At 43.7% G+C, this 24,085-nt stretch overlaps 1 protein-coding gene across 6 annotated transcripts in view; it reads left to right on the top strand.

The window, feature by feature from the left end:
* Nucleotides 1–1,139: 1,139 nt before the first annotated feature.
* SYK (spleen associated tyrosine kinase) overlaps nt 1,140–24,085 on the top strand; it is a 120,948-nt gene continuing 98,002 nt past the window's right edge. Inside the window, exon 1 of one of the 6 annotated variants that reach the window (XM_058301432.2) lies at nt 1,140–1,286. The gene's annotated coding sequence lies outside the window, so the exon portion shown is untranslated. Of the gene's footprint in view, nt 1,287–5,607; nt 5,897–5,957; nt 6,132–21,076; nt 21,095–24,085 lie in introns of those variants that run through there. The other 5 variants (XM_071216577.1, XM_058301433.2, XM_004450897.5 and 2 more) reach the window with 5 other exon arrangements.

The raw sequence follows: 24,085 nt of genomic DNA, 5'->3' as shown, positions 1-24,085 counted from the left end.
TAATATGTAATCTTATTACTTGAAAAAGATGATAAATGAGGTCCTTGACCTTTGAAATATTAAAATGTACAACATATATTCTATAATAAAAATGTGTGACATTAAATTCTGGATAAAAGTGATATCCTGACTAAAACATCTCCAATATGTGGGAAAGGGGAGAAAACAAAAAATTTACAAGTTTTCAACAGAAACAGAACAAAAAAGGAGAACCACCTAGTGGGATGAACCTCAAGAAGTGTTGTATCGTGTGAAAACAGAAGTTTGAGGGTATCACAGTGAGGTCATACTCCCACACCACCCAGAAACCATATCCCAAGAGTCCACAACATCCTGACAATTCTCACCCAAATCTTGAGAGAAGTAGAATAAGTCAGTGTTTATTCTTAGCCTTTTCCGCTTTTGACTGTGAGATAGTGAAATAGAGATGTGGGTAAAATGAGAAATCTCAGCAGACGGAAGCATGAAGACTCCCTCCAGGAACTATATGAATTGGGGGTTGAGTGAAGTCCAAGGAAGCCCCCCAAAGAGGGGGGTAAGCTCCGCCCCTTACTCTCTTCCAACTAGGAGCAGAAGAGGCCAGTAGGGTTAGCGCAACTCCGTGACACCCATCCCCACTGCCCCATGCTCAAAGCCTACAGAAAATTAGACATTAAGGTATATTAGGTATTAGATAACAGGCTATTAAGTCTTCCAACCGCCACCCAAACGACAGAAAGGAAATCGATCCCACATAAGGATCCAAGAAGTCACCCACAGAAGGGAGGGGCAAAAGGAAGGTCTGAAGGAAGTTGCCAAGCCTGGAAAAGATCAAAACAAAGAACTAGCAGCTGTGTAGAATTTTAAAAGAGAACGCATGCAAAAGTTAGACAAAGCATACAGCCCTGAAAAAAAAAAAAACCAAAAGACTAAGTGCTACAGTGTGATGGTTAGGCTATTGTGTCAACTTGGCCAGGTAATTGTGCCCAGTTGTTCGGTCAAGCAAGCACTGGCTATCTGTAATACAAGGGCATTTATGGACTTTGTCACCAGTGACTTTACTGCATAGGTGTCTGATTACATCTACATTAATCCGGGAGATTGCCGTAAGCAATGAGTGATGCTCTATCCAATCAGTTGAAAGCCTTAAAAAGGAAATGATTTCAGCATTCGGAGAGAATTTCCCAGCTCATCTTTGGACAGCCAAGATCTCCCAGAAACTCATCAAGGACCTTCACTGAACTGTCATTGGAGCCCCTGGTTTGCAGCTGCCTGCGGAACCTGGATTTGTGCATCCCAACGGTCAGGTGAGAGACTCTGATAAAATCTCATGCTACTGATAGATATCTCCGTTGATTCTGTTTCCCTGGAGAACAGTCTACTTAATAAGAACAAGGGTTCAATTTTTTTAAAAAAGTAAAGAAAACAAATGCCCAGAACTAGCTGAATAACCAAGAGAAAATAATAGCTTCTAAGAGAAGAGAGCGAGCCCACAGCTAAGGAAATAACTGGAGAACCAAAAGCATCTACCTACAAATAAATTAGAAATAACAAGGAATGAAATAGACCCAGCTAAATTTTAATTACTGATTTAAAAAAAACAGAAAATTGAAAATCACGGGGAACAGAGAAAGAAATAGTAAAGAAAAAGAGAAAGAATATGGCAATCAGAGAAAATAGATATGAATGGCAAAGAAAAGTATATCACTTGAAAATATGAGCCTAATAAACAGAAATGTATTTAAAATTACAATAGGAGAAAGTTTTCCTTGAATGAAAGAAGTCTTTTGATTAAAGAGCATATTGTATTTAAAAATTAAAGGCAAAATTTGATATATTTCAATACATATTCTCACCACGTTTTTTACTTTTAAAGTTAAAGAAAGAATCCTTCAGGTATCCAGAAGGAAGAGTAAGTCACCTAAAATTGGTGACAGCAGGTAGGGGACTGGCTATTTTCAGCCTTCTCTAAAGCAGCATCCAATCCCAAAGTATAAGGGAGTTAAATCTATCAAATTTATAGTAAAGGGAGGTAGGGTTGAGGACTGATATCAATCACACATAATGGTGACAGATTAATTTCCTGAAATTTGAGAGAATTCATTGATTCTGGGTGCAGGTTCACTTCTTGAAAAAGTACATCAAGTCACTCAATAAAGAAATTAGGAATGGCAACACGGGGGTACAAAGATCTGGAGGTAAAATGTAGAATTCTTATAAATGTAGAAATGAGAATAAACTAAGGGATTATTGGTTACAAAAAATAATGCAAAATTTTAAACTCAATAACATAATACTAATATAACTAACAAAAATTGGGAGGCGATGTAAGGAAAGCTAGAAGGAGCTGTAAGGCAATTAATTATAGCTTTCAGAGCAGAGTTAATTGATACTGGCTAAATTTAAAACTTGTTTGAAAAAAATACAATTAAAAGCTCATATTTTCAGCTGTCTTCTTCTTTAATGGTGGCAGGATCATTCCAGAAATGATACGTTTGTGGCAAAGAGTCATTTATATGAACTCAGCAATTCTTTAAATCTTGTTTTGATGTCGGCTATGGAGGGGGGGGCGGCGCGGCACTGGTCATCTCTTCATAACCTGAGCTGTATGTGTCCTGAGCTGTGCATTTGGGACAGTGAGAGCTGCAGCCCTGCCCTTGGTAACCATGATAACAACTCCAGTCCAGGAAAAACAGTTTAGCAATGCAAACTCTATAAACTTTAAATATTCAGGGAAAATGCAAGCCAGATGTGCTAAAAGCTTATCTAGAATGTATGAAGTCCATGCTGAAAGCTTACCCAGGATGTGGAAGATACATGTTAACTCAAGCTTCCTTAGCACTGAAACAAAGAACCATTTGGCCCTTCCTCTGTAGAAAAAGAACTAAAAATCTTGTTCATGGCTCGGATTTTGGAACGAGAAGCTCCGAGCCTGGCCGGTCATAAATAAATGCTTTTTCCTTTCCAAAATGATTCCTGAGTCCTGGTCTTTCTATACACAAATGATTGACCCTCTCTCGACTTCTACAACAACTTTAGTACTTTTTAATTTTGCTAAGTTAAAGTAGAATTAAACGTAATGGTTTATATTAATAGAAATGTAAAATTGTTATATTTAAAATGATCCCATTTTTATAAAATCTGTCATTTTCCGTATGTAAATATGCAAAGAGAGAATTCTAAAATGGTAAACACCCAAGGTTAGGGACAGAATTTTGGATGTTGCTGTTTCCTTGGTACTTTTCTTCATTTCAGGCATCTCCTATTACCAAGAGTTGTCACTGTTACAAAAACAAGAGCTACTTTAAAAACCTGGTTCAAAGGAAAGCGAACTGGTCAGTGGGACAAGATCACAGTCCAGAAATAAATAAAAGTGTGATGAATTAATATGTGATGAAACTGACATTAATATGTGATGAAACTGACATTTCAATGCAGTAGGAAAAGGGTTGTTTATGACTTAATTGTTTGTCCATAGGGAAGAAAACCAAGTTTGTTACATATGCTGGTCGCTATGCAAAATTTACTTTAAAATGTCTGAAGACTAGTTGTGCCCTAGGTTTCTGTGAAAGAAGATCCCTTCTTCCCAGGCCTCAAATAAGCCACGCAGATAATTTTTAATATTCATGTACACAAGGAAACCAGGGTTCATATGCAAGAATATTGGACAACATCAACAGACAGGGGGAGACCTCGTGGGTTGGAATTAACATAGAGAAACTAGAAAACAAATACATTTACTATTTTTAAAGGAGAAAAGAATAAAAATATCAGTAAGGAACAGGAAATTCTTCAAAGTGACTGTTCAGGGTTTCCAGTCCCCTGAGGTTTGGGGAATTGCTAGGAGGACTGACAGGCCTCAGTATATAGTTGTACTCAGAGCTAAGGGTTATTAGAGCAAAAGGACATAGAGCAAAACCAGGAGAAAGAAAAGGTGCAGGGAACAGAGAAAGGCTGGGAGAAACATGCTGGCTTCCAAGGAGAGTTTTTCCTAGGTATTCACGTGATGACTTCGAAACTTTCTAAAATCATCACAGGCACGCTAAAAACCGTCTAAGATGACTCAAAGGTGGGAAGGCCACAGGAGTGCTGGAGGGTGATGTGGAGGCCAATTTAGAACCTCATCTCCAGGGCATCCCCTAAGGAAATGCACAATCACTGGAAGATAAATATAGACGCTGCAGCTTCCGGCAGGGAAGGTTCACTGTTTTTTGGCTACTTAAAATTAGTGCAGTAGTTAACAAGCATGATCATAATAACGATCCTTCACTTAAGTTAAACAAAGTAGGTCTAAATTGCTGGGGTTAGGGAGTGGGAGGAAGAGATGAGATGTGGGGGCGTTTTCGGGACTTGGAGTTGTCCCGGGTGGAGCTGCAGGGACAGTTACCGGACATTGTGTGTCCTCCCATGGCCCACTGGTTGGACTGTGGGAGAGTGTGGGCTATGGTGTGGACCATTGACCATGAGGTGCAGTGGTGCTCAGAGATGTATTCGTCAAGTGCAGTGGATGTCTCATGATGATGGAGGAGGTTGTTGTTATGGGGGGAGGAGTGGGGTGAGGGGGGTGGGGGGTATATGGGGATCGCTTACTTTTTTAATGTAATATTAAAAAAATAAAGACAAAAATAAATAAATTAGTAGAGAATGTGCAAGGACATCTCAAGTGAAAAGAGTGAAAGCCTCTGGTGGAGTGGAAATCCTCCCTGTCTCTTTAGTTTCCTTCATGGTAGTGATAATGTAACACACTCTATTATATTTTAATTTTAGTAACATACATTCAGCCTTAAATTTCCCCTTTGACCACACTGAGAGAGAAAAGCTCAGGGTGCAGCTTTTGAAAACACGCACTGTCAACCAGCGGTATCAAGAGGATGAGGGTTTGGAAAAGGTTTCGTGGGAAATTTTTAACAGGGAAATAAATGGGGAGTGGAGTCAGATGGGTGTTTTAAAAGATTTTTACCGAGGAACGTATGTAGCTCAGTGGTTTAGTACTGGGTTCAATTCCCAGTATCTCCTAAAGGAAAAAAAAAAAAAGATTTTATGGACCCTAGAAAAGGGATTAAACTTAATTTGCTCCAGAGGTTAGAACAGGTTGTGGGAAGAAGGGAGCAAACTGGACTCAGTACAAAGACCAGCTAACCATTAAAGCTGTGAGCAAGGGGCTGCCCCGGCCAGCCTGGGCGCGTCCAGAGGGGTGCTGTGGGGTCCGACGTTCACGATTCCACGGGCCTCCTGCTCACCGCGTCCACGGGAACATCTTGGGTGGTGGCTGTAAATAAAGTAGACAGCAAACAAGACTCCCTTCCCAAGCAACTTCCACAGCAAAGTGAGACGGCCCCTGGCTGCCTCTTGGGTCCTTGGAAGTAACAGCTGCAGCAGAGCGGGGGCGAGAGGCGCCAGAGAGCCTGGGGGGAGGGCTGCCAGCGCTTCCTTTTGTTGGCAGTCCCGCCCTCTTTACATAGGAAGGCCCTCTGGACGCTGCGGCCGTAAGAGAAGCGCCCCAGGCTCTGGAACCTGACCCCGCAGGGAGGCACTCGCGCGCGTTCCGGGCTCCGGGCGGGGCAAAGCCTCGCCCAGGTCAGGGCGCACCCACTCGGCGGGCGCGGGCGACCCGGGGCGGGCTCGCGGGCGGCGGGGAGGAAGTACGGGGCGACCGCCCGGGCGCTTAAGGAAGTGGCGGAAAATGAGGAAGCGCCGCGCGCCGGGCGGCTGAGGCGAGACCCGGGCGGAGAAGACGAGCGGGAGCCAGACGCCGAGGACGAGAGCCCGGGCCCCGCGCTGCGCGCCGCCGCCCCCGCCACCCCCGCCACCCCCGCCGCCCTGCCCGGCCTGCCCGGCCTGCGCGGCCGCCCCAGCCCCGAGCCCGCCGCGGCGCGCCGCCCGCCGCCCGGCCCCGCCCTCGCCTCACCTGGCCCAGGTAGGAGTGGCTGCGCGCTCCCCGCCAGGCCTCGCCGCCGCGCTGGCACGGGCCCGCGCGTCCCGGGCGCGGGGCCTGGGGACACCCGCGGGCTGCGGCGCTCTGGGATGGGCAGAAGGGGGGCTTTGGCGAGCCAGGGGGACGTGCCCCCGCTGCGTCCCTTACCACCTTTTTAAAATGGGCTCAGACACTCCGGGCAGGTGCACTCAGGGCCTCGGACTTTTTCAAATCGGAGGTAAAGTTTGCTAAGACTATTTGAATAAAAATAGGGAGGCTCTGCTACTTTGCTGCTAATCCAGCTGCTTCTCGGGATTCAGCTGCTGCCCCAGGAGAGGTGGGTTTGGACCTGGGCGAGGGGGGACGTGGGCAAGAAGAGGTGTCCCGCTGAGGCGCAGAAAGTGCAAAAGTGGGACAGGTTTCCCCGGAAACACGAAGCTGCAATCAGGCACAGCCAAAGAAATTTGATCTTAGAAAGAACATTTTTTCGTTTGACCATTTGCACGAATCCACTGGAAAATTTCATTGCCTAGAAGCTACTCGGTGGAGAAATGTTCATATACCTTCTTAGGCTGCATATGTACATTTTTTAACTACGGAAAGAGCTAACAGTTGCATAAGAAAAACACGAACGTTTCTAAACCACTAAGCTAAAACTTAGCATGGTTGCTAAGCTCTTTCATACGTTTTCATTGAAAAGTAACAACTTAGCCTGTGAATGATTTGGAGAGCAGAAACCTTTTATGGAGTTAAATGTAAGTTTGAGATAAATGTGGTTTTTGTTTGTTTGTTTGTTTTTTGGTAATATGGCTCCAAAAACTTAAACCCACCTAAATCATTTCATAAATGCAATTCATATTTTGTTTGTTTAAACGTTCAAGAATGAAAAACACTCATTGGAAAAAGAGTTTCACTCCTTTTACGTTAGAAACAGAGTTACAAATTATTTCGTGTGTTTTGCAAGAGTCCTCAAAGATTTCTTTGAACTCAAGTAAAACTGTTAATCGCAAGAGTATTTCTTCTTCTTTTTAAACCCTCAAAGCCTTTCAGTGTGAACTTAAAAGAGTTGGAGATGTGCCATATCTAAATCATCACGTTAAAAAAAAAAGTCAACCAGGCCATGACTGACAATCTGTGGAAGAGATGGAACTGACACTTGCATCTGGTTTTTTTGTTTGTTTGCTTGCTTGTTTGTTTTAGTAAGAACAAATCCAGGCAACATTGCTTGAAAATTAAATATGTTGATGAGCCCCACAAAAGTCTAAATAGTGCATACATTTGTATTTGAGCTAAAGATTTAAATACTTGTAAAGTATTAGATGTTTTAAGTGAGAAATCAGTTGTAATTATTTTATTGGATCATTTTGTTCTATCTACATCATAATTTCGTTTAAATGTACATAGAGATATTTTGCAATAAAATAGAAGCTGAATTCTTTATCCTCTGGAGTGTTTTGATATACAGATTTTTATAAAAAGTCTTAATAATTAAAATGTTTTTAACATTTAAGTTATGATTTAAAGAATGCGGTATACTTGAGGTCTTTACCTTTGACAAGAGATGAAACAAATATTATTTTATCCCTAAATTTGCACTTTGAAAATTACTCACCTTGGAATTATTTAGGCCCATATTTAATATACTAAATGCAGATCTGGTTTCTGTTTTTTGAACCAGAGCCTTATTTTAAAAAAATAAAATTTTATTGACGTATGTCATTCATATATGAATATACATAAACAAAAATTGTATAGTAAAATTTTGAATTTATAAAAACCAAAAATGCATATCATTATACAAGGCTCCCATACATCTCTCCACCACCACCACCTTGCTTTGTTGTGAAACATTTGTTACAAACTGTGCTAGAACTTCGTCAAAATATTACTGCTAACTATAGACCATATCTTACATTTTTCAGCCAGAGGCTTCCTAAGAGGTACTTTACTATGCAGCATTATCACATGCCCATTATCTTTATGGAATTCACAGTTTTACAGAATTTAGAATTTAAATTTAGAAGCTTTTTCTCAGAATTTAAGAACCTGTGCGTCCATGTGAGTACTGGATGAATGTTCTTACTAATTGGAATAAATAAAGACTATAAATAGCTGAGCCAGTTTAGGTCAGATGTCACTAAACGAAGTTCCTTAAAATGTACAAAAAAAAAAACCCACTTGTTTTTCAGAGCTTTTTGGAGTTGTGGCTAATGAGTTTTGGTTCTGTATTATACTCCATTGAGCTGTTTGCATTTGAAAATAACAAAATTGCATTTATATTGCCCAATAACTCATGCTTTCCAGAAATTAGATGGATGGTTCCCTCTTACACAGGGAGTTTGAAATATAGGAAGATTTCACTGAGTTTTCAATCAGACAGCTCAAAGTATGAGTTTAAATAAGCATATACAATTTTAGTGAGTGATAAACTATTACCACTATAATTATGTTTCTAGTTCTTTCTATATCAGCATTTTTTATTTTAATATAAATTTATGTGTGTCTGAATTAATTTCAGATTTAAAATACATTCCCTTTAATCCATATTCAGTAGATCTAGGGATTTAGTAATTGACAATGCAGTATACAAGAGCTATTAGTTGATTCGGTGGAACATTATATAGCACTGCTAGAAGTAAGAGTAAATAAAAAATATAACCCAAAACAGCACAAATTATTGGCTGTTTATTATGTATCAGAAACTACACCATAGACTTTTGAAGGAGTGGCTCATTTCATTCACATATCAACACTGAAATGGGTTACTGGACACTTTTCATTTGTAAGATGAGGAAACCAACGTGCTCACGATACCATAGCTAGCAGCAGTGTGTCTTCATGATTATTATATTTCAATTAGGATATGCCTTTCTTTTTCAGTTGTTATAGTCTTCCCTTCTCCAATGAGAAGCCCACAACTGTTTATCATATGAATAATCTGAAAGTCTCATTCCTTGATTCCACATCTTTTCTCTCCCAACCCTGTGAGCCTGAGACCAACCAGGGACAAAGTCAGGTTGACTGACTTGTTGCTATGCGAGAGATTGCATATCAGAGGAACAGTGGAACATCTCCACCGAACAAGAGAAAAGATAGAGTTATTGTTGGATTTGGGGAGGAATTTAAATGAAATGTTTTGATAGGCTCAAAGCAGAGGAGGCTGTATGTCAAGTTAAAAAAAAAAAGTGGCCTGGGATCCTGTTTCCATGGAAATTACAGAGTTCAAATAGTTACGGAGTGCTGTGTCCAGAAACACCAGAACTGTACCTGTTCAGCAGGGTTGGAAATTGAGGCTGCCTCCCTGGGTCAAAGTGATTTAGATCCTCTTTCCTGCTGTAATTTCAAGCAGGCAAGCTTCTGACGGGATGTGTGATTTTAGAGTAGGAGAGCAGTAAGGAGTTACTTAGAGAAGGGGTGGTGGTGAATCTTTACGGTGGCACCATGTTCTTGGAAGAAATAATGTTTCCTGTCAACTTTGCAGCTGACTTTATCTGTGTCTGTTATCTTTGTCCAGTTCAAGGCAGGGCAGATTTTTATAATCCAAGCTAATTTTTACCTTCTCAAATTTCACTGTATAGATTTTTTGCTTTTCAACCACCCTAAACTCACCTCCTCCACCCTTGTTTTGCAAGTTTTAACATTTTCTTTTACTTCTGGGTTGGTTTAGCTATAACTGGGTAGAGAAAAACTAGGAATCTAGACCTTTGGGAGAAAGTTTTTGAAAATGTCTATACCCTGAGAATTATTTTTTTTCTACTAAAGCAGTGAAAAGCAAAATGTAGCATACTAAATGTGGAGTCAAATTGTCTGATTTAATTTATCTCTTCTCATCTTACTCTTCCAACTTGAATTTGAACAAGTTGGTTCCTTTTAACTTCGAAAAAGAAGTTTTTAGCCGAAGAATCGTTATGGGAAGATGTTTTTTTAAAAACTAGACTAATTGAATTTTAAAGAAAGTTCATTATTTTGATATTACATTATCAGGGAACTTTTCTTATAATTGTGCTTATAATTTTGTCTGACGACTGTGAGCTTGCACCAGTTTAATTTTTTTAAAATTTTGCCTTATGAATTCTAAAAAGGTGCTTGAATTGGAATCTGGAATATAATCCAATTTAGCCCAAGCCAAAGATTATAAAAGAAAGAAGAATATTTCGTTTATAGTGCCCTAGGATTAACAGAGAAAAAATGGCTCTCTCCTGACGCGTTTACTTCTCGGAAACTGTATATGTATTTTTGGAGGCGGGCCAAGGACTGATGGTGGGGGAGGAAGGTGAGGAGAATTTTAAATGTTGCTGATAACTAGATTACGAAGGAGGGCAGGTTATGAGCTTTTGGACATGGTGAACAGGACATGTGTCTGGTAGGCAATATATTTGATTGCTCTGGAGGACACAAGGGTCCCGGCTCGTGCCCCTGGAGAAGGAGTACCATTCACTGTTCACTCAGGGACTACTACAGGGACCAGGGATTTGGGAAAGCTGCGGAGCTTCTAGATTGATGTGCTGAAGAGCGAGATGCTGCGATGTGCGCAGGGAGTGAGCAGGCAGCCAGCAGGTTCCACAGTTCACTGGGGAGAGTGCAGAAGAAATCATACGGCTTAGGGCAGAGTTTTTGGGAAATCCACGATTTAAATATTGATTTATTTTTACTCTGCATGGCTATTAAAATCAACGGGCTGTCTAGCAGGTCACCTTCTACTTCTTCATTCTCTCTATGTGTCTTCGTTGATAAATCCTCATTCCGCTTTGGCCTGTCTTATAATGATTACATCCATCGAGTCCTGTTGAACTGCCATGGAAACATTTCGATGTAACCAGTGTTAAGTTTTCTTTTCATTTACTTTAAATGTATCACAAGTTCCTCCCTTCACTCCTTCCCATCTTGTAATATTGCTCCCCAAAAGCAATCTTTTAATTTTGTGAGCTATTTCTTCCAGAATTTACCTCCTTGTTGCCTTAGAATTTTTTTGGTGTACCGATTTTCGACAGTGTCGACAGCAGTTCTTCAAGAGGGACATCCCAGGCTCTGTTTCTCACACTTGCCTGGAATCTTTTTGTTCTCGAGCATCTTGTGCCCTGGAGGCCTACTCGTAAACTCTTTCTCCTCTTTTCTTAAGATCCAGGAGCTTTGCCTGGATAGAGGCAGAAGGTTGTGCTTAGTGTCATTATAAATGCCAAAAATGACTTCATTGTTTGGTTGCTATAATGCCCCCAAGCCACACTTACTGAATGTTTTTATAAGATGCTGGCTGTGGGGTCCTCCCGTGCTCCACTCTTGTCTTTGTAGCTGATGCTGGAGGTCTCTGGAAATGGACAGTGGCAGGGGGTGGAGTTATGACACATTTCTATTTAAGTCCTGGCACGCACCGGACCCGGCTTATGGTTGGAGCTGACATAACTGAGAAAGCCTCTCCCAGGTGGGGTGACTGGGAATCCACCCCCACAGTCTCAGGTAGAGGTCGGCGATGAATATTCTCAAACAGGTTCAGATGAACAAATGTAATTTCTGAAGTTAGTTTCTCTGACCTTCAGAATGGGAGAACTTTCCCTCATTTTCCTTCTGCAGCGCTTTCGACTGCATCACCGATGCCCAAATGCACGTCCACTAGTAAGGAATCCTGCCGTGGAGAGCAACACCCAAGCCCTCTGGCCATCGCCCGCACTCCCAGCCCACCCCACCGCAGAGCAGGGGCTTTTCTTCAGGCTTTCAGTCTGCACATTCATGTGTGTGTGCAAATATGCGTGTATCTTCTGATGATACGATGCTGTGTGGGCTCTCAAAATACCGGTATCATTCGGCAACTGTCTTTCTGTTTATCAGTTGATGGAGGGACTTTCCATATCAGTGACCCTTGTATTTTATTCCATAGAGTGAATAATATGATAGTTTATCAACAGATATTTAGATTTGTTCCTAATTTTTGATATACTAAAAAATGCTGCAATGAATATACTTTTTCTTTCCCTTCTTTCCCTCTCTCTCCTTGGCCATTTGCACCATGTTTATCTCAAGAAAGATCTTCAGCCATCCATCCTTCTATTCAGTTGCTCTCTTTTTTTTTTCTTTCTCACACTCTCCTCTGTCTTTATTTTATTTATTTAATTTTTTGTTAACACATTTTTTAAATTAAAGTTACTAGATCACGTAGCATGTTATATTGAAAAAACATAAGGGGTTCCCCTTTAATCCGTTGCTCTCTCGAGCTGTTTATTTCAGCAAGCAGATGGTTAATTGCCCAGGAATATAGTTAACTCTTTATCCGTGATACATTGGCTCTTGTGTCTTTTGTTACTGGGTTCAGTGCAGAACTCCTCCCCTCGCCTTTGGGGTAGGCTGCTCTGTTTGCTCTTTGGGCGCCGTTTTCTGTGGGCTCAGCTGTCCTGAAGCTTGGTCTGTCCAGGTCGTATGCTCCTCTTTGGTTTTGAGATGCCCTGGGCAGTTGGCTTTTAAGGCTGCAAATGTTACTCAGCCCTCTTGCAGCTGGCTCCCATGAGATAATGCTTTGAGCAGGATGACCAGTAGCTGGTGTGGGGGGGTCCAGGGCCCCCTGTTTTCTGTGGACAGGGCCATGCCCTGCTCCAAACCAAGCCGAGTGTTCGGCCCTGGGATCAGACTTCAGTTGCTCTCCTGGAGGGCGTGGAAGGTGTGGAGTTGCAGAGGGCCTGTCTACCTCACCCTGCTCCCACTCCAGCCCGGATCCCTACCACCTCCAAGGCGACCCCCTCCCCCCCCCCCCCCCCCCCCCCGGGGTCTTCTCACCCCTTTGTGAGAAGTCCTCCGCTGCCTGTGTTTTGGGCTGTAGTTGCCTTCCTCAGTTGTATCCTATCTAGCTTTGAGCCTTTCAAGGACGGCTCTGGTTTCCAGTCCACTGATGTGGGCCCCTGGAGCTCCTGGCGTGGTTATGGATTCATTTTCAGTGGGATTGCTCTTTGATATTGCTTCTTTCATTTCTCTGCATTGATAGCCACTGCATATAGTTGAAGCGGAAGTCCACCACTTCCTTTTTTTTTTTAAATACCAATCAGCTGATGGTCATGGCTGTGTGAAGGAAGTGATAGTGAGAAGGAAGAGCCTTGCTCGAGCAGAGGCACCTCACGGGCTTGGTGTGTTGTCCCCCAAATCGCTGCCGGGTTCTTTGGTCTTCACTATTATCCTTGCCTCAAGCCCGTGGCTTGGTAACTCACGCAGGAAATGTGTCTAAGAAGAAGGTAATGGTGTTTTTTGTTTGTTTCTTTGTGGTACCGGCGCTGAGGATTGAACCTGGGACCTTGTATATAGAAAGCAGGTGCTCAACCTCTTGACCTACATCTCCTCCCCAGAGGGCTACATTTTGAAGTCCCAACTGGTGATTAGGAAATTAAGAGACAAAAATCGTAAGTTTCTTAGAAACATGTGCAAATACACATAGGCTTTTAGAGATGGAAAAAAATCTTAGAGACCATCTAATTCATCCTGCTGAGCAGCAGTGAGGCCCAGAAAGCTTTAAGTCATTTTTCCAACCACTAAGGGGCGTTGCTGGGATCCAAATTCTCAAACGTAGGTATTTCTTAATCCAGAACCAGAATGTTTGTCCAGTGCTCTAAGAGGGAATTAAAAATGTTCTGGTTTTATACCTAAGTAGTGGGAAGATTTAAAGTCCTATCAGTGGAAGCAGAAAATCCAGGAAAGATAGAGGGAGGGCATGAGGTCAGTTTTGGACCTTTTAGTAGTAGTTATTATCCTTTTTATCTTTATGGCTTTATGTTGAGAAACTAAGCAAATTCCATAAGAATTTGACAGGTTTTTTTTTTTTTAAGTGAATGAAATTAATATGAGAACATCTGAAGCTTTTTGAATAAAGATTAAGCTTCCTTCCAAGTTTGCCATCCACTGTGAACTAGAGCAACGTAGAAACTAGCTCAGAAGGTGCACGGGCCACAGGCAAGTGGCACAGTTGCCATGTGCATCAGCCCTTTCCTACCTGCCACTGCCCCCACCTAGAGCAGACTCGCTGCCACCAGTGCTGGGGTGGAGGAAGGGCCAGGTGCACCCGAGGTCTTGGAGTAGAGGCAGAGCACGAAGGACATTTCCAAGCCCATTTTCTTTTGGTTGGACGTATTTATGATGCTGGGGGGATTTAGGTGATTCATTGACACAATGGCAGCATGGCAAGTAGGGAGAAAGGATCCACTCTAGAGGGAAGATAGAAAAGGGAGCTTACAAGAAAGGGATGCTTTCCCCAAATGGGTCCCACTGTCTGCAAAGATATCCGTGTAAGATGCTCCTTCTAGCTTATTTCTTTGAAGAAAACTCTGGAAAGGGCATCGGTGTTCTTTAATGAAGGGATCTCCTCCTGAGGACTGTTTTGGGCTGCCACTGAAAGCTCAAGGCAATTCTCTGGATATCAAGATGGAGGGATATCTAAGCCTCTTAAGTGAACATCATGTGTAGATGGCTATTGTGTCAATAAACACCAACCAAAATTAGGCAAGTTACAACCGTTAAGACACAATAGTGCCCCGCCCCTCTTAGATTAGTAAAACTTGAAAGAAAAAAAAACGCAATTATGAGAAGACTCATGAAAAGAAAAGAAAAAATGAGAATTATAAGGAGGGACAGATTCTACAAGACCTTAAGGCAACTGCTGCAATGGGGAGTAACAACATACTCAAATTACACATGGAAAATTGAAATAATGTCACAGTGACATTCCAAATCAGTCAGAAGGAGGGATTTTAATTAGTTTAAATTTAATTAATTTAAATAATGGTCTAAGGAAAACTGACTTTTAATTTGGGAAAAAATAAAGTTTTACTGTTTTATACCAAAGTACGTCCTGGTTGAACAAAGAAGAAAAATACAGCAGTGAAATCCTAAAAGTACTAATGGAAAATTTAGATGAGTTTTTAAATAATTTTGGAGTGAAGAATGTCTTTCCAAACACGTTAGAGAAAATAATAGGTTAAGAAACATGATTACCTATGCAAATGAAATATATATATATATTTATGAAACTCCACTGTAGAATATTTATTTTCATGCCTGTGGAAAAGGACTAAAGCCGTGTTGTGCAGTGAGTTCTTTCAAGTCAATAAGGGAAAACAATGTCAGCAACAACGTAGTCCATTAGATGAGGTAGCCAAGGGCAAGAACAAGCAGATAAAATGCAAATGAGCCAATAAACACAAAAATATGCTCTGCCTCTCTCATTTAAGGATTTGCTATGAGGGAAGGTAGGAAAAAAAGTCCTCATCTGGCAGAACTCTTTGACAATACCTTCCAAAATATAAAATGCTCATGCCCTGTGACTCAACAATTTCACTTTTAGGAACTTATTACACATGTACCTTGACAAAAGTTCGATAATGTATATGCATACAGTAATTCATTGCAACATTTTATTTTGTAATAGCGAAAAAGAAAAAAAAGGAATAAAGAAAACTCAATGCCTAACAGTAGGGGGACTGATTTAAAAAATGATGGCAAATCCATACATTGGAATCCTAGGCAGTTTTTTTAAAAATGTGGAATCTTAGTCCACCCAGAGAGAAAGATGCCCAAGTTATACTGAATTAAAAAAAGCAACATGTAATAATATATCATTATATTTAAAAAAAAAATCATACAGGCATAATGATGTTTGCTTGTGTGTGTGTGTATAGATATGTAGAGCCATCTACGTAGGCATCAAACTATGAATAGCAATAATCTAAGCAGAGGAGTAGTATTGGTTTGGAGAAAAGTGAAATTTTCATTTTTACTCTGCATACTTCTATATTGTTTGCAATTTTTACAATGTTCATGAGTGTGTGATTTTTGAAAATTAATTTAGAAAACTAAAAAGGTTTGCTTGGGGGGAGAAATAAAGGTGGAGGCAGTAGGAGGCCACGAAGAGAAATGCATTTAGAAACACAGGTGGTATTTTCTGTCGGGACCGTTCTGTCTTTAAATGAATTAGCGAGGTTGAGTGGCTTGCCCCGAGCTGGGCAGTGGTGTTCTTTGCCACCGCTTTTCATGACTGCTGAGCCAAGTCTACCTCCGGAGAGGGCTGGTGGACCCTGGCCTGCAGCTTGCCTTTGGAATTTTTCAAGCCCCTCCCACCTCTTCCATCCCACCAGGTAGAGCAGCCCAGGGTGAGAACCACAGTCTTTTAAATCTTTTAAGGTTAGTGAAGTTTCCACCATCTTGGAATGTTTTGGTCTTCTGGGTGTATTGACAGCTTTGGGTACCTTTTATTGTCAGTGCTCTGGGCTGGAGGGAGCAGTTCCTTCCATTCTTTGTGTGTGAGAAAGAGAGTGAGAACACACCTGTGCTTACGCTGTGACAACTCCCTTCCCTGGTGACCAGTATCCAGAAGGCCGTCAGTCTATGGGAGTTTAGGGGCAAGGCTGTTGAGTGAGATGGCCCTTGCCATTTTAGCACACTGCGATAAAACTTGTAGGAGATGAACACACATCAAATAATTCTTAGCAGAAGAATATGTGCACTGATATGATAGAAAAACACGCCCATTACACGTTCTCCACGAGATGCTTTGAACTATTGCGGTGGTGAGATTTTTAACCTTATCTTAAGTCATTGTACTTATTTTCCCCCAGGCAACCCAATTGTTGTCTACTTGATTCCTGTGAAAGGGTCTCTGCTTTCTCTCTACAAGGATGTAAATCACCTAGGTCCTGGAGAAAAGCTCCAGCCTTGGTTTCTGGATGTGTGTGGCTTCGCCTCTTCGCCTCGTGGGCTGCAGCAGTTGGTGATCGGGTTGGATTGGGTTGGTGATAGCGTTGTGTGCCATTTTGCGAAGACCCTCTGTCCACTGGCTGCACCCATACACACACATACCAATGGATAAACACTGTGTCATGTTCACACCAGAAAGCCCCTGAGGGCTTATCATGTTGACTTGGATGTTTCCTAGTTTCTAGGACCACAGCTTGGACCAGTGAATATCCATTTCCAAGAAGTTGCATGGGTTTTTTTGTTTGTTGCTGCTGTTGTTTTTGGTACCAGGGGTTAGAAGGGCTGAACCTGGGACTTCATATGTGGGAAGCCAGAGCCACAGTGGCTTTCCTGCCTGAGTTGGCTTTTTCATTTGTTTTGCTTGTTGGCAGATGCTCAACCACTAGATCCACATCCACTCCCAGCATGGGTTGTTTTTTTTTTTGAAGATTTATTTATTTGTCCCCCCCCCACCATCACTTCCGCTTGCTTTCTGCTGTGTCCATTTGCTGCGCGTTCTTCTCTGTCTGCTCATCTTTTGTTCTTGTCTTCTCTTTAGGAGACACCAAGAACCGGTCCCATGACCTTCCGACTTGGGAGAGAGGCACTCAAACCCTTGAGCTCCCTTGGCTCCCTGGTTTGTTGTGTCTCTCCCTGTCTCTTCTCTCTGTCTCTTTGTTGTTGCAGCATCTTGTTGCATCAGCTCTTCCCACAGGCCAGCTCACCTTCACCAGGAGGCCCCGGGAACTGAACCTGGGACCCTCCATATGGTGGACAAGAACCCAATCACTTGAGCCACAGCCACTTCCCCCTGCATGGGTTTTAAAGTTCCTCTCTGGAAGGCAGAAATGGACCATCACACAGGTCTGGGTTCTACCATTTGCTTGAGACTACTTAGGCTCTGCTACCTCATCTACAACATGAGGATAAAAATACACAACTTTAGGGTTTTTGTTGCATTCAGAGATGCACTATGCAAAAGCACCAAGCAGACTAGCTAGCAAAGAACAGGGTGTCTACAAAATGCTAATGGTCAGGGACCAGAAATCAAGGATAAATAGTTTCTGGTTATCTGGGGATTGAAAAGAGCCATCTTTTAAGAGCAAGATTGCTCTAGTGCCTTTATGGGAAGGTCCCAGGAAGAGAGTGGCTCTTGCCCAACACTGTCACCTGACTTTGCAAGTGAGCCATCTCTCTATGTCCAAAAGCTGTGTTGGGGGGAGCTGCTGGGTGTTAATAAGAGGACTTAGGGAGTGGGTTCCCATTCATGTCCTGACCCCTGTCATTGGACAGGGACACCGACAGACACCCCCACTGAGCCGCGCGGCATCATTCTGGAGCTCTACAACACTTCGTAACATTTTGGCCCTTATAACATATGGAGCATGTAGGTTTCTCCCCCTCTGCCTGCTTGCAGCTGTTGGAGCCATACCACCCCCTTTCTCTATCCTCTGCGCTTCCAGCCTGGGACCTTCTTTACACATCGTGGGCCCTTGTACAGCTCCCTTCTAATATTTTCATATGCCAGATTGGATTTGGCTACAATAAGCTAGATATAGAGAGAAAAATGCATCCCCCCTTGATAAGAAAACCTACGAGTCTGCAAGTTTGGCACTCGTAGAAGAAACTTCTGGACTCTCTAAGGGTGAATTTGTAAGATTCCCTTCATTGATCCACAGGCCCCACCTTGCAGGCCTCAGGGTGGGTGCCTCTTGTGACTTCCCCTCTGCCTCAGTGGCCCAAGTGTGGGCAAAAGGTGGATGGAAAAGAGCTGTCCCCTGCTTCCCTGCTAAGGGTCCAGAGCTGTGATATTCAGTATGGAGCCACTAGACCAGAGCTTCTTAACCTTTTTTGTTCCACGGGCCAGTCAGGTGCAAACCACAGACCCTTTACTAGGTCCACACTCTGCAGTGTATTATTTAATAAATAGATCACACCCGCACCAACACATCCCCACAAGAATAAGGTTTTGTTGAATTTCAGTTCACTCTCATGGACCCCTGGGTAAGAACCCCTGCCCTAGATACATGTAGCCATTTACACAGAAAGTACTTAAAATTTAAAAAAAAATTCGGTTCAGTTCTCAGTTACATTAGTCCCATTTTGAGGACTGGTGGCCGCACGTGGCTAGAGCCTCTGGATTGGCCAGTCTAGAATAAACCTTCCCTCCTCACAGCAAGGCCTGTTGGGCAGCCCAGGTCTAGAAGGCTGCATGAACTGTCAGCCTATACCAGGGCCCACTGGGGTCCTTCCCCTTGGCAGCTAAGGAAAGAGGCACGTGGTTACGCCCTCTCACTCTCGGCTCTCACTGCCTGCTGGCACGTAAGCATGTCCTAACTCCCCCCACTTTTCCACGTGTTGACCCCGGGTGGCTTCCCATTTCCTTGGGGGTATCTGTCCCTAGGAGTTGATGGCCCGTACCAAGAGTACACTCATGCTTCAGATGAGCCCCGGCCTCTTCTCCGTGGTGATCTGTCCTGACCCTTTAATTCTCAAACAGCAAAGCTCTCACAACACCACACCATACCCACGCCCTGTACCCCTCACACCATCCTAACACGGCCTAGTTTCAGTGCTGCTAATGAGTCATGTAAGGAACTGACACTTCCCCCAACAGATGTCCTTTGAATGGGCACCCCAGCCTTGGAAAGTAATGAAAGAATGTATCTCGTGCGAAGCTCACTTAGATTCAGTGTCGCATCTGAAAAAATGGACTACGTTTTTGTTCTAGAGGATTCTGAGATCTTGGAGTAAAACCTGAGTTGTGCTTATTTGTTTCTGGACACTTAAAACCCAGTATCATTTTCTCAGCATATTTGGAGTCCGAGGTTTTGGTCATGGTGAAAGGAAGGTTTGAGGAGGGAACGTGTTCCTCATTTAAGGCAAAATGAAGAAAATAAAAAACTGAATAAGTGACAAGGTTTGATGCTTTGAAATACAAGAAAGAAATCGTTTGAATTCTGGAAATGTGAACCATTTGCTCATTGAAAGGTTTTAAGAGCAATGGGACATGTTTCCCAGACGCACGCTGTAGGAGGTGAGAGCTGAAGAGCCTTAGATGCGTACCAGCGGAGATTTACACGATCGAGTGTGGTGGTGGGACCTCGGGCAGCCCTTCGAAGGGGCATGCCGCCTCCTGGGGTTGAGCTGCCGGGCAAGAGCTGTGCACGGTTTGCCTGTGTCTGGAGTTCCTGTGCTGCTTCATTTGGGTAGATAAATTACCACACGCGAAGGAGTTGTGCAGCGTTTGTGAATTATGGAGCTTCCTCTCATGATTCAGCCTGGCATCAGGAAGTGTAGCAACGCGTGTGTGCTTTCTAAAGTTAGCACCCACCCCTCTGCCAGCAGACCAGCATTTATGCTCTGCTGACGGTAAAGGACACGGCCAAAGTTCTGTCACCTGCATTCCTGTGTTAAGAAAGTCAACAGAGCTGAAGATTAATAGGGGTCAGTTTGTTTAACTAAAAATGTTTTCCCGAGTGGTGCTTCAGTATTACTCCTTTACGAAAGTTCAGAAAATTCCATGCAGAACTTCAAGTTCTTTACCTTTCTTTTTCTCAGTTTAGTAGCCCATGTTGCTTTTCACGTCTACAGTCAGCTCTATTTGGATCACTTTGAATCCAAGCCTGTTTAATCCACAGGTAATGATTCTAGAGCGGTGATTCTCTTTCCTGGCTGCAGGCTAGAATGACCTGGAGAGCTTTTTGTAAATCAAGACAAAACAAAAAACAGCACTCTTTATTGTAGTAACGTATATACAACTCAAAATTTCCCGTTTTAATCACTTGCAAGTGTACAATTAAGTGCTGTTAATTACACTCACAATATTGTGCTACCATCACCCACAATCATTACCCCAATTTTTTCATCACCTCAAACAGAAATTCTGTACCCACTTAGCAATACAGTCCTTTCCCATTCCTGCTCCCCAAACCTGTCACCTCCCTGTCTCTAGGAATTTGCCTAGTCTAGGTATTTCATATAAGTGAGATCATACAATATCTGTCTTTTTGTGTCCGCTTACTTCACTCAACATGTTGTCTTCCAGGTTCATCCATGTCATCACTTGCATCAGAATTTCATACCTTCTATGGCTGAATAATATTCTATAGTGTGTACCATGTTTTGTTTATCCATTCCTCTCTAGGTGGACACTCGCGTTGCTTCCATTCTTTTTGCAATTATGACTAATGCTGCTGTGAACATCGGTGTGCAAAATTTTGTGTAGCTTGGATCTCCTTTGTCTTCCCAATATTTTTATGTTGAAACTTATTTTTAACTCTTTGTTATTTTTCATTTCATTTTATCAATTTCCATTTCATTTCTCTCAGATTACTCAATCCTGTCCTCCATTTTCCCGTTGGCTAACATCTGTTCCTCTTTTTGTGGTTTGAAATCATAGCCATCATTTCTTTTCTATTTGCTTTTCCTCAGCTCCGCCTTTCCTCGCCTTCCCCTGTCTTCCCCTAACTGATGTATCCCTGGACTGAGCTCTTTTGAAAGGTGAGTGTTCTCGTAATGATAATCCTGACTCCACAGTCAAGATTTCATCTGCCCCCTGGTGAGTGTTCTTCATCTGCCACGTGCCATGTGTTTCCCTTCTCGCTTCCCCGCTTTTATTCTTTTCGTGTAATTGTATAGACCTTGGTAGTTTCCTTCTCTGAAATGAACCGTGTTAGGGAGAAGCCCTGCGTGTGCTCACCTAGCAGAATGGTTTCCTCATTCTCAATAATGCTGTGGATTTGTGTGTGTGTGTGTGTGTGTGTTTGTGTGTGTGTGTGTGAGAGAGAGAGGGGGCGGGGGGGGGGGGGGACACGGGACACAATGAATTGGTTGGTGTTTATTTCTTCCCAGTGCGTCTGGTAACCATTCGAGCCTCCTCTCCAGCCTCCTGAGACCAGGTGGGTTTCCCGTGCTGTGTAGGGCCCCAGGCCCCACAGGCTTTGTCTGAGGTGTGCAGTAGCCCCGGCCTTCCCTCGGCCCTCCCCGGGGGTCTTCCGCTGCTCTCGCTGGCCCGGCTTGCCCCAGGTGGTCTCGGGGTGAGCGGTGCCTGCTGATTCCATTGCTCCTCTCTCCTGCTCTCCCGGCGGTGGAATGATTTCAGACAGAAGTGGGCGGTGACATCTTTACGCTGTCAAAACCAAGCAATCTGGCATTTTGATATTTCTCTAACAGAGCAACTTAGGGTGGTGGGCATTTTCATTTATCCTGCGACCAAATTTCAGCAGAAATGATTCAAAACAAACAGATCCACAGAAAACCACTTTAGAATGACCCCCGAGCCTTCAGATGGCGAGTTTTGCTTCCCCCGGGCCTTGCACCTGCATGGTCGGGAGGGCTGTTTCCTCCCTTGGCGTTCCTCCATCCGCCCAGCACGTACCTTTATTGGGTGTCTCCTAAGGCCGGGAATGCGCTGGCTGCTGGTGTCGGGCAGTGAACAACTGCTCATCTTCCTGCACTCAGCTCTACAGCCAGGTGGAAAGAAAGAGGAGGAGGCCAGCGCCCAGCCTTCACCCTGTGGCACCTTATTAGTTCTTCACTGCAACCATGTGTTTGGAAACATTAAAAGAATGCAGAAAAGTACCTAAATAGTGTATAGACACAACTAATAATGAAACAGGTTGGCTTCTTGCCATTTTCACCTCTTTTTTCCTAAGTCAAAGAACAGCCCAAATAAAGTTGAAGCTACAGTCCTTTTTTATGACTGAGAATGTGGGAATAATTTGCCCAAATCAGAACAGCTGGTGAGCAGCAGGGCTGGGTTTGCACTCATGCTCCTTATGAGCACAGCCTGAGGCGCCAATGTAGCTCAAGCAGCTGAGTGCCTGCTTCCCACGTATGCGGTCCTGGGTTCGATCCCAAATACCTTCTGAAAAAATTAAAAAAGAGCAAAGCCTGTTCTCTTGCCTTCATGAACTATGCTGTATCCCCTGTGTGGCTCACCCATCACAAATACTGACACCTCTACTAGTAACCCAGGCGGACTCCCCATGCCAGGAACTGATTTTTGGTGTATGCAAACCTATGCTTTTGAGGGTGGCTGTAAATCTCATGTTAGGGAGCCATACAAATAAAGAGAGATGTGATGATCACAAGTCGAGACTAATTGAGAGGAAATTTTCCAAAAGTGTCTATCTATGGTATTGAGTTTTCCAATAACTCGTCATTCCCACCCAATTTGTGATCATTGGTGTCCCTTGTGCATATCCTGGAAGTCACTCAAAATGGATGAAGAATGAGCCTATGACTTAAGAAAAGCGTTCTTCTATAACATAAGACCCACAAAGCAAGGAAATAAGTTCTAAAACCCAGTTAAATGTAACCGTTGCTGAAGTTCATGTTTTTGAAGTGAGTGAGCTGTGTTTTATAAGGCGGTGCAATTCTCTTAGCCTTGTGTTTCATTTTAGCGAGTTCAGCCAAGGTTTCTACCCAGTGTTTAGGGGTGTCAGGAGCGCATGGGTGGTGAACAAGCCCAGAGAGCGAACAGGCCCGGCCGTCAGGCGCACAAGTGCTCTCACCATCTTGATCTTTCTTGGTGGCAGGCTCAGCGAGTGCTCAACGTAAGAATCCACTCACCGTCACACATGTGTTTTTCTTATGAAAGGATCATTTTTCATAGACAATTAAAAAAAGTAACATCTCTTTCCCCAAACGGGGGCCTGGATTTAGGGCAGGTTGTAGGGCACACGCTGTGGCGCATTGCATGTCCTCGGCGAGATCCTGGTGTGCATGCCATGTTTGGACTCCTGGAATTATCACAGGTGGTACTGGGCACAGGCTTACCCAGAGGGTATCAGACAGGGCTTCGAGGACAGTCCACACAGCTCAGGTGCACGGAGGTGAAGTTGACGCCAGGAGCCGCAGGAGCCGCCTCGGCTGAGGGGTCTGAGGCCAGGAGCCGATGACTTGTGCGCCCGCTGCAGGCACAGCCTGGGTCCCCGCAGCAAAGAGACGCCCAGCTTTGGCTGTCCGTTAGGTATCGTCGTCTTGCTTCTGCCAGGGTGGACGCCAGTTACAAATAGGGGTCATTTTCACGGTCCCTAACGCTGCCAGACAATATAATCGACACACCCCCCTTTTCAGTCTACCAGGGGAACGAGCCAGGAGTGTTAACCAGAGGTCCAGTCCTCCTGCAGAAGGGAAAGGATTTTGTTAACCCATTGTCCACCTTTAACACCAGTTATTTTTTAAATAAATCTTTCCCCTATTGTTCTTTGCACAGCATTATGGAGTCCGATTCTCGCTTTTTCACTTACTCCATTTCCCCCCCAGGGGTGATTTCCAGTGGCATACCCAGGGCGTGGGGTGGCGGTGGGGGGTGGGAGCTGCCTACGCGGGAGAAGGGGTCCCCGCTGGCGCTGCCCGCCGCGGCCCACCCTCCCAAGGCCCCTCCTTGGGCACGGCTTCCGCCTGCTTCGTTTCTGCTGGAGGCCCAGCGCCTGGGACATCCCTGGTAAATGGGAGGTGCACGTTTGCAGAAGGAAATGCTGGAGC

This window comes from Dasypus novemcinctus, chromosome 8 (assembly GCF_030445035.2).
Source record: "Dasypus novemcinctus isolate mDasNov1 chromosome 8, mDasNov1.1.hap2, whole genome shotgun sequence".
NCBI lineage: Eukaryota > Metazoa > Chordata > Mammalia > Cingulata > Dasypodidae > Dasypus > Dasypus novemcinctus.
Note: the sequence above shows the minus strand (reverse complement) of the source record. Positions and strands in the feature narration are given on the sequence as shown.